The sequence below is a fragment of the Bufo bufo genome, chromosome 2 (assembly GCF_905171765.1).
Source record: "Bufo bufo chromosome 2, aBufBuf1.1, whole genome shotgun sequence".
NCBI classification, from domain to species: Eukaryota; Metazoa; Chordata; class Amphibia; order Anura; family Bufonidae; genus Bufo; species Bufo bufo.
Genome location: NC_053390.1, coordinates 19,580,866 through 19,590,210, shown reverse-complemented (window position 1 = coordinate 19,590,210; position 9,345 = coordinate 19,580,866). Strand labels below are relative to the sequence as shown.

The 9,345-nt window shown below is 45.2% G+C and overlaps 1 protein-coding gene across 1 annotated transcript in view; it reads left to right on the top strand.

Annotated features, from left to right (window-relative positions):
• The window catches only part of LOC120991121, a 496,450-nt gene that overhangs the window by 394,782 nt on the left and 92,323 nt on the right, over positions 1-9,345 (top strand). The window lies entirely within an intron of this gene.

Below are 9,345 nucleotides of genomic sequence, written 5' to 3'. Positions count from 1 at the left end.
CTTCTCTATCCCAGGCTCCTCCACTTCCTCAATGGGATCGCTGCAAGCTTCAACAGAGACCTTCCTCTTCTGTACCTTCATCTACGGGAGAAACCCCCTTCGAATGGGACCTGGTTGAAGCTCCCATGGACTCCCAGGGCCTAGTTATATGTAGGGCTAGTTTTAGCAGGTGCCACAGTGTACCTTTGCCTTGCCGGCCTACGGTTGATGATAGAGTTAGTTTACCATTGGTCGTCACCCATTCTGACTGAACACTTTGTAGTGGTGTGTCGGTGATCACTGAGTTACCGTGTTCTGCCTAGTTTCCTTAGATTCTGACCGGTGTCAAGAACTGGTGTAGGAAGGAGGGGTTTGGGTTCCTGGAGAACTGGGCCGATTTTTCTATCGGCAACAGGCTCTATCGTAGGGACGGGCTGCACCTCAATGGGGAAGGGGCAGCTGTGCTGGGGAGAAAGATGGCTAGAAGGTTGGAGGAGTGTTTAAACTAGGGACTGGGGGGGAGGGTAATTACGTTATAGGAGGGGAAGATAGTGCAGATAGAGACCGGGGGCAAGGTAATAAGAATGGGGGAGGAATGGAAGGAGGGACTAGAACAATTCAGAAGACAAGGTGTAGGGTAAAAAATATACATAAACCTCTCAAATGTATGTATACTAATGCCAGAAGCCTGACTAATAAAACTGGTGAACTGGAATTAGTGATGTGTGAGGAGGACTATGACATAGTGGGAATAACTGAGACATGGCTGGATGATAGCTATGACTGGGCAGTTAATGTACAAGGTTACAGTCTGTTTAGAAAGGATCGTCAAAACCGGAGAGGGGGAGGGGTCTGCCTTTATATAAAGTCCTGTCTAAAGCCCACAGTCCGAGAAGATATAAGTGAGGGACATGAACATGTGGAGTCACTGTGGGTAGAGATACATGGAGCTAAAAACAACAATAAATTACTAATAGGAGTTTACTATAAACCACCTAATATACCAGAGTCCACAGAAAATCTACTACTAAACGAGATAGACGAGGCGGCAAATCATAATGAGGTGGTTATTATGGGGGACTTCAACTACCCAGATATAGACTGGGAAACTGAAACTTGTATATCTCATAAGGGAAACAGGTTCGTGGCCATAACCAAAGACAATTACCTCTCCCAACTGGTTCAGGACCCGACTAGAGGGACGGCCATACTGGACTTAGTATTAACCAATAGACCTGACAGAACAACAGACGTGCAGGTCGGGGGACACCTGGGAAATAGTGACCATAAAGTAATAACCTTCCAATTATCATTCAAAAGAGCGTTTCTACAGGGAGGAACAAAAATACCAAACTTCAAAAAAGCTAAATTTAGCCAACTAAGAGAGGCCATAGGCCAAACTAACTGGGACAAAGTCCTCACAAATACAGACACAAAATGGGATATCTTTAAAAACATCCTAAAAACTCATTGTGAGAGGTACATACCGTATGGTAATAAAAGGTTAAGGAACAAAAAGAAACCAATGTGGATAAACAGAACTGTAAAGAAAGCAATAAATGACAAAAAGAAAGCATATAAAACACTAAAACAGGAGGGTTGCACGGAAGCACTGAAAAACTATAAGGAAAAAAATAGAACATGTAAAAAACAAATAAAAGCGGCCAAACTAGAGACCGAGAGATTAATTGCCAAAGAGAGTAAAACTAACCCTAAAATGTTCTTCAATTATATAAATGTTAAAAAGTATAAATCTGAAGGTGTCGGCCCTTTAAAGAGTAATGAGGGGGGAGTCGCAGAGAGCGACGAGGAGAAAGCAAAGCTGTTAAATATTTTTTTCTCCAATGTATTCACTGAGGAAAATAAACTGTCAGATGACATGCAGAATGCAAAAATAAATTCCCCATTAAAAGTGTCCTGTCTGACCCAGGAAGAAGTACATCAGCGGCTTAAAAAGATTAAAATAGACAAATCGCCAGGACCGGATGGCATACACCCCCGTATCCTAAAGGAATTAAGTAATGTCATAGCCAGACCCTTATTTCTGATATTTGCAGACTCTATACTGACAGGGAATGTCCCACAGGATTGGCGCGTGGCATATGTGGTGCCAATATTCAAAAAGGGGCCAAAAACAGAGCCTGGAAACTATAGGCCGGTAAGTTTAACATCTGTTGTGGGTAAACTGTTTGAAGGTTTTCTGAGAGATGCTATATTAGAGCATCTCAACGGAAATAAGCAAATAACGCCATATCAGCATGGCTTCGTGAGGGATCGGTCATGTCAAACTAATTTAATCAGTTTCTATGAGGAGGTAAGTTCTAGACTTGACAGCGGCGAATCAATGGATGTCGTATATCTGGACTTCTCCAAAGCATTTGACACTGTACCACATAAAAGGTTAGTATATAAAATGAGAATGCTCGGACTGGGAGAAAACGTCTGTATGTGGGTAAGTAACTGTCTGAGTGATAGAAAACAGAGGGTGGTTATTAACGGTACACACTCAGATTGGGTCACTGTCACTAGTGGAGTACCTCAGGGGTCAGTATTGGGCCCTATTCTCTTCAATATATTTATTAATGATCTTGTAGAAGGCTTGCATAGTAAAGTATCAATTTTCGCAGATGACACTAAACTGTGTAAAGTAATTTACACTGAAGAGGACAGTATACTACTACAGAGGGATCTGGATAGATTGGAGGCTTGGGCAGATAAGTGGCAGATGAGGTTTAACACTGATAAATGTAAGGTTATGCACATGGGAAGGAATAATGCAAGTCACCCGTACATACTAAATGGTAAAACACTCGGTAACACTGACATGGAAAAGGATCTAGGAATTTTAATAAACAGCAAACTAAGCAGCAAAAACCAGTGTCAGGCAGCTGCTGCCAAGGCCAACAAGATAATGGGTTGCATCAGAAGGGGCATAGATTCCCGTGATATGAACATAGTCCTACCACTTTACAAATCGCTAGTCAGACCTCACATGGAGGACTGTGTACAGTTCTGGGCTCCTGTAAACAAGGCAGACATAGCAGAGCTGGAGAGGGTCCAGAGGAGGGCAACTAAAGTAATAACTGGAATGGGGCAACTACAGTACCCTGAAAGATTATCAAAATTAGGGTTATTCACTTTAGAAAAAAGACGACTGAGGGGAGATCTAATTACTATGTATAAATATATCAGGGGTCAGTACAGAGATCTATCCCATCATCTATTTATCCCCAGGACTGTGACTGTGACGAGGGGACATACTCTGCGTCTGGAGGAAAGAAGGTTTGTACACAAACATAGAAGAGGATTCTTTACGGTAAGAGCAGTGAGACTATGGAACTCTCTGCCTGAGGAGGTGGTGATGGTGAGTACAATAAAGGAATTCAAGAGGGGCCTGGATGTGTTTCTAGAGCGTAATAATATTACAGGCTATAGCTACTAGAGAGGGGTCGTTGATCCAGGGAGTTATTCTGATTGCATGATTGGAGTCGGGAAGGAATTTTTTATTCCCCTAAAGTGGAGAAAATTGGCTTCTACCTCACAGGGTTTTTTGCCTTCCTCTGGATCAACTTGCAGGATAACAGGCCGAACTGGATGGACAAATGTCTTTTTTCGGCCTTATGTACTATGTTACTATGTTACTATACTCAAAATGTTTTGTTTCTGTATTTTATTTTTTTCTTACTCATTATTTCTTCTCCTTTGTACCTGTGACTCAAACAGCTTGTCCTCTCCCCCGGTAGACTGTGTGTCCTGGCTTGTTCACTCTTGGACATCTCAGGATTCACTTAGTGGAATTTTCGTTCTTCTTTTTACCTGCTCTGGATTAGCCGGGTTGGGTACATAGCTTGATTAGCTTCCTTCCTCCTCGTCTAACACTCCCCCCCCTCTTTTTTTTCTTCTCCCTTTTCCTTCTGTTTCCAGGCTGTGACCACGTCTACCATATCCTTTGCATCCATTAACACCAATTGGCTGAATTCTGTCGGAAAAGAGGTCCTCCATCCTCCAGCTTCTTTGGAGAAGAAAAGGTACGGATTGTCGTTATGCAGGAAACACATTTCTGCCAGGGATCTATGCCTGTTTTTGATCGCCCCCCCTCCCCCGATAACCCCACGAGATTTTGATTTGAAAAAACAGCTATAATAAGAAACAGTGTAATATTCTTATTTCTAGAAGTGTCTCCTGGGAACTGACCGTCACTCACACCGATAGTAATGGTAGATTTTTGTTCGTTAAGGGAATATTAAGGGGACAATTATACACCTTAGCCAACATTTACCTCCCCAACTCCAATGAATTTCTGCCCCTCGATAATATTTTAACTAAACTAGAGGATTTTGCAGAAGTAACACTACTGGTCGGAGGGGATTTTAATTTTGCCATTGAATCTTTAATAGAGGTCTCTAGAGGAGCCTCACACCTGGCCTTCTCTTACCTTCATCGTCTTAAACGTCTTTCTCTCTGACCAGTTGGTGGATGTATGGCGCCCCGTTCATCCTGATGGTCATGATTATACCTTTTATTCCCCGGTTAGAGATGTTTATTCTCACATAGACTATTCCCCTTCTCTCCTCCTCACATATAGACTCAATTACCTTTTCAGACCAAGCAATGCTCCATGTGTCAATTAATTCTTCCCTCTCCTCACCAAAGTCACGGTAATGGTGATTGAATGAGTCTCTTCTACAGGACCTAGTGGTTTCCCAAGATGTCCACTTGGCTCTTAGCCACTAGTTTGACGAAAACCCTGTGGAAAATACGATTTCCCTCCAATCCAACTGATCTCAAGGGTCCTGATAAAGGTAGCCGAAGAAGGCTGTCATGTGATTCTAATAGTCCCATATTGTCCAAGGAGATCGTGGTTTCCCCTGTTTCTAAGTCTCTCCAAAGGGGATTTCTGGGTCCTTCCTCAGATCCCGGACCTTCTTTTACAGGGTCCAGCCTGGCACCCAATGATGAACCATTTGAATCTTACTGCCTGGAATTTGAACTGTCTATCCTGAAATCAAAAGGGTTATCTGATGTGGTCATAAACACCCTTTTATCCAGCAGAAAACCAGTCACGTCTAAGATCTATCTTAGAACATGGAAGACTTTCCTCCAGTTTGTCGGGGACTCTTGGAATCCCACCTTACCACCTGACGTCAAGGTAATTTTAGACTTTATGCAAAAAGGTATTGATAAGGGGTTAAGAGTGAGTATCCTTAAAGTCCAGATAGCAGCGCTCAGTGCCTTCATGGAAGTCAGGTTAGCCTTCATGGAAGTCAGGTCTACGGTCCCTACTTGGGATCTCAACTTAGTCCTCTCAGCTCTTATGGATCCTCCCTTTGAACCACTTGATGAAATCACTCTCCGGCTGTTATCCATAAAAACTGTCTTCCTAATAGCCATCACCTCGGCTAGAAGAATAGGAGAAATACAAGCATTGTCCTGTGGACCTCCTTATCTTAATATTCTGGATGATAGAATAGAACTGAAACATGAGCCTCTTTCTTACCAAAGGTATTCTGAAGATTTCACTGCCAGCAAGAAATATCATTGCCCACCTTTTTCTCTCAGGCTAAATCGGCTGCCGAGAAGAAGTTTCACCACTGGGATGTTCGATGATGTGTCCTGGCTTATCTAGAGGCCACTAAAAATCTGAGGAAGTCTGATCGTCTTCTAGTCCAATACGCAGGACAGAATAGGGGTCAGGGGGCCTCAAAAACTACCATCTCTCGCTGGATAAAAATGACAATTTCTATGGCCTAAAAAGGAAAAGGACTCTCTCCACCTATGTCTACTTCATGGGCAGAAAGTGCCTCAGCATCATTGTCCCAGATCTGCCAGGCGACAACCTGGTCCAGTCCATCAACTTCCATTAATCATTATAGACTCGATGTTTTGGCTAACAGGGACTTGTCCTTCGGACAAAAAGTCTTGTCTGCAGCAGTCCCTCCCTAATCTTGCTGCTTTGTTAATCCTCCTGCTTAGTGCCGTTGGGGAGGCGTACGGAAAAGATGATAATTACTCTTACCTGTAATTGGACTTTCCGTCTAGCCTCCACAACGGCACTGGGATTTCCCACCCTAATCATCTTGCCTGTATCTTCTGATTTAAATTTCGTTCAAGTGTATTGTTTTCTCCCAAATAAAAATTATTTTCAGCATCATCCGGAGTTCTTGGATATTTACTGGAGAAGGTAAAGGGGAGGAGGCTTTTACATCTTTGTTCTCCACGTTGTTTCCTGTCCCTGGGAGGCAGAGTAACCTCCTGCATAGTGCCGTTGTGGAGGCTATACGGAAAATCCAATTACTGGTGAGAGTAATTATCATCTTTTTTTTTTTCTATGCAGTTGTGAGAGGGCTGGATATTTGTGGGACGACTTGTAGTTTTCATTGGTACCATTTTGGGGTAAATAACGCTTTTTGATCACTTGTTATTAAGTGTATACACTGCACATGACGGCTCTTACCTTGTGATATAAGAGGCTGGTGTCCTCCATTACATGTCACTGCACACACGTGTATACACTGCACATGACGGCTCTTACCTTGTGATATAAGAGGCTGGTGCTCCTCCATTACATGTCACTGCACACACGTGTATACACTGCACATGACGGCTCTTACCTTGTGATATAAGAGGCTGGAGCTCCTCCATTACATGTCACTGCACACACGTGTATACACTGCACATGACGGCTCTTACCTTGTGATATAAGAGGCTGGTGCTCCTCCATTACATGTCACTGCACACACTGCACATGACGGGTCTTACCTTGTGATATAAGAGGCTGGTGCTCCTCCATTACATGTCACTGCACACACGTGTATACACTGCACATGACGGGTCTTACCTTGTGATATAAGAGGCTAGTGCTCCTCCATTACATGTCACTGCACACACGTGTATACACTGCACATGACAGGTCTTACCTTGTGATATAATAGGCTGGTGCTCCTCCATTACATGTCACTGCACACACGTGTATACACTGCACATGACGGCTCTTACCTTGTAATATAAGAGGCTGGTGCTCCTCCATTACATGTCACTGCACACACGTGTACACACTGCACATGACGGCTCTTACCTTGTAATATAAGAGGCTGGTGCTCCTCCATTACATGTCACTGCACACACGTGTATACACTGCACATGACGGCTCTTACCTTGTGATATAAGAGGCTGGTGCTCCTCCATTACATGTCACTGCACACACGTGTATACACTGCACATGACGGCTCTTACCTTGTGATATAAGAGGCTGGTGCTCCTCCATTACATGTCACTGCACACACGTGTATACACTGCACATGACGGGCCTTACCTTGTGATATAAGAGGCTGGTGCTCCTCCATTACATGTCACTGCACACACGTGTATACACTGCACATGACGGCTCTTACCTTGTGATATAAGAGGCTGGTGCTCCTCCATTACATGTCACTGCACACACGTGTATACACTGCACATGACGGCTCTTACCTTGTGATATAAGAGGCTGGTGCTCCTCCATTACATGTCACTGCACACACGTGTATACACTGCACATGACGGCTCTTACCTTGTGATATAAGAGGCTGGTACTCCTCCATTACATGTCACTGCACACACGTGTATACACTGCACATGACGGCTCTTACCCTGTGATATAAGAGGCTGGTGCTCCTCCATTACATGTCACTGCACACACGTGTATACACTGCACATGACGGCTCTTACCTTGTGATATAAGAGGCTGGTGCTCCTCCATTACATATCACTGCACACATGTGTATACACTGCACATGACGGCTCTTACCCTGTGATATAAGAGGCTGGTACTCCTCCATTACATGTCACTGCACACACGTGTATACACTGCACATGACGGCTCTTACCTTGTGATATAAGAGGCTGGTGCTCCTCCATTACATATCACTGCACACATGTGTATACACTGCACATGACGGCTCTTACCCTGTGATATAAGAGGCTGGTGCTCCTCCATTACATGTCACTGCACACACGTGTATACACTGCACATGACGGCTCTTACCTTGTGATAGAAGAGGCTGGTGCTCCTCCATCATGGCCTCCTTGTACAGATCCTTGTGTCCTTCTATATACTCCCACTCCTCCATGGAGAAATAGACAGTGACGTCCTGACACCTTATAGGAACCTGACAACACAATGACACCGTCATCACCCAGACCCCTCCAGTGCTGTTACTGGAGAATTTCCCAGCATTCCCAGCAGTGTCACCTCTCCAGTCAGCAGCTCCATCATCTTATGGGTGAGCTCTAGGATCTTCTGCTCATGTATCAGGGGGTGAGGGGGAGGCTCTGTGATGGGGGGAGGGGTCCTGCTCCGCCCTCCTGACTCCTGGAGATGGATGATGGGAGTCACACAGTCCCCCGATGTCTTCTTCACTATTGTGTACTCCTGTGGATGGAGAGAGACACTTAGGGAATAAACCCTTCAGGGGCCATATGCTCTCCTCCGGCCCTCTCCTCCTGGTACAACGTGCCTACTTACCTCCTCATGGCTCCTACAACATGACTATTGGTCACTGGTCACATGACACATCACTCACCATATTTAGGGCTGATCTTCAGGTTCTCCATCACTTGGAAGGTCTGGAGGCCGTTCTCCAGGACCCTGGACTCTTCCTATCACTTCCTATGATGGATTCTCCTTCCCAATGTCTGACTTGTTACAGAATACAATACAGAGGAGAGAAATCTAGAAAAGTTTACCTCTCCGCTCAGCAGGGAGATGATCTCCAAGGTGAGGTCTAATATTCTTCTGCTGATCTCCTTCCTGTCCATCCTTGGTGGTCATTCAGGAGAAGAGGAGAGAACTGGAGGAGCTGGAGGCTTCTAGTACTGCAGGCGCCTTTATGAGAAGAGGAGAGGAAATCATCCAGGGGACAAGACCAGATGTCACCTCCAGAACCGCACTTCCTGAGCCTGGAGGGGCCCCGCTTCTCAGAGCCCCCACCACATGGATTCCAGGGGCCCCAACATGGAGATCTCTGGTGGCTCCACAGGAGATAAATGTCTGATAGATGCAGGTCCCACCTCTGGGCTGTGCTCAGCTGTGTCCACAACTCCTAGAGAAGAGACTGGAGAGAGCTGAGCTCAGGCCGGGCCCCGTTCCATTCATTCTCCTCCTGGAGGCAGGGGCCCCTCACCAGGACAGTCAGGGGCCAGCGAATGATGACAACCCCCACTATCCCCACTACTACTCCCCCATCATACTAAGCTGAGGAGCGGAGAAGGATTCCTTGTGTGTAATGGAGGAGAATCTCCAGAGGTGACATGTCTGAGCTCTCCACCACACTGTCTCCTCACAGCTCATCTTACCTGCAGGCTGGAGGAATGGCTGATACCAGAGAG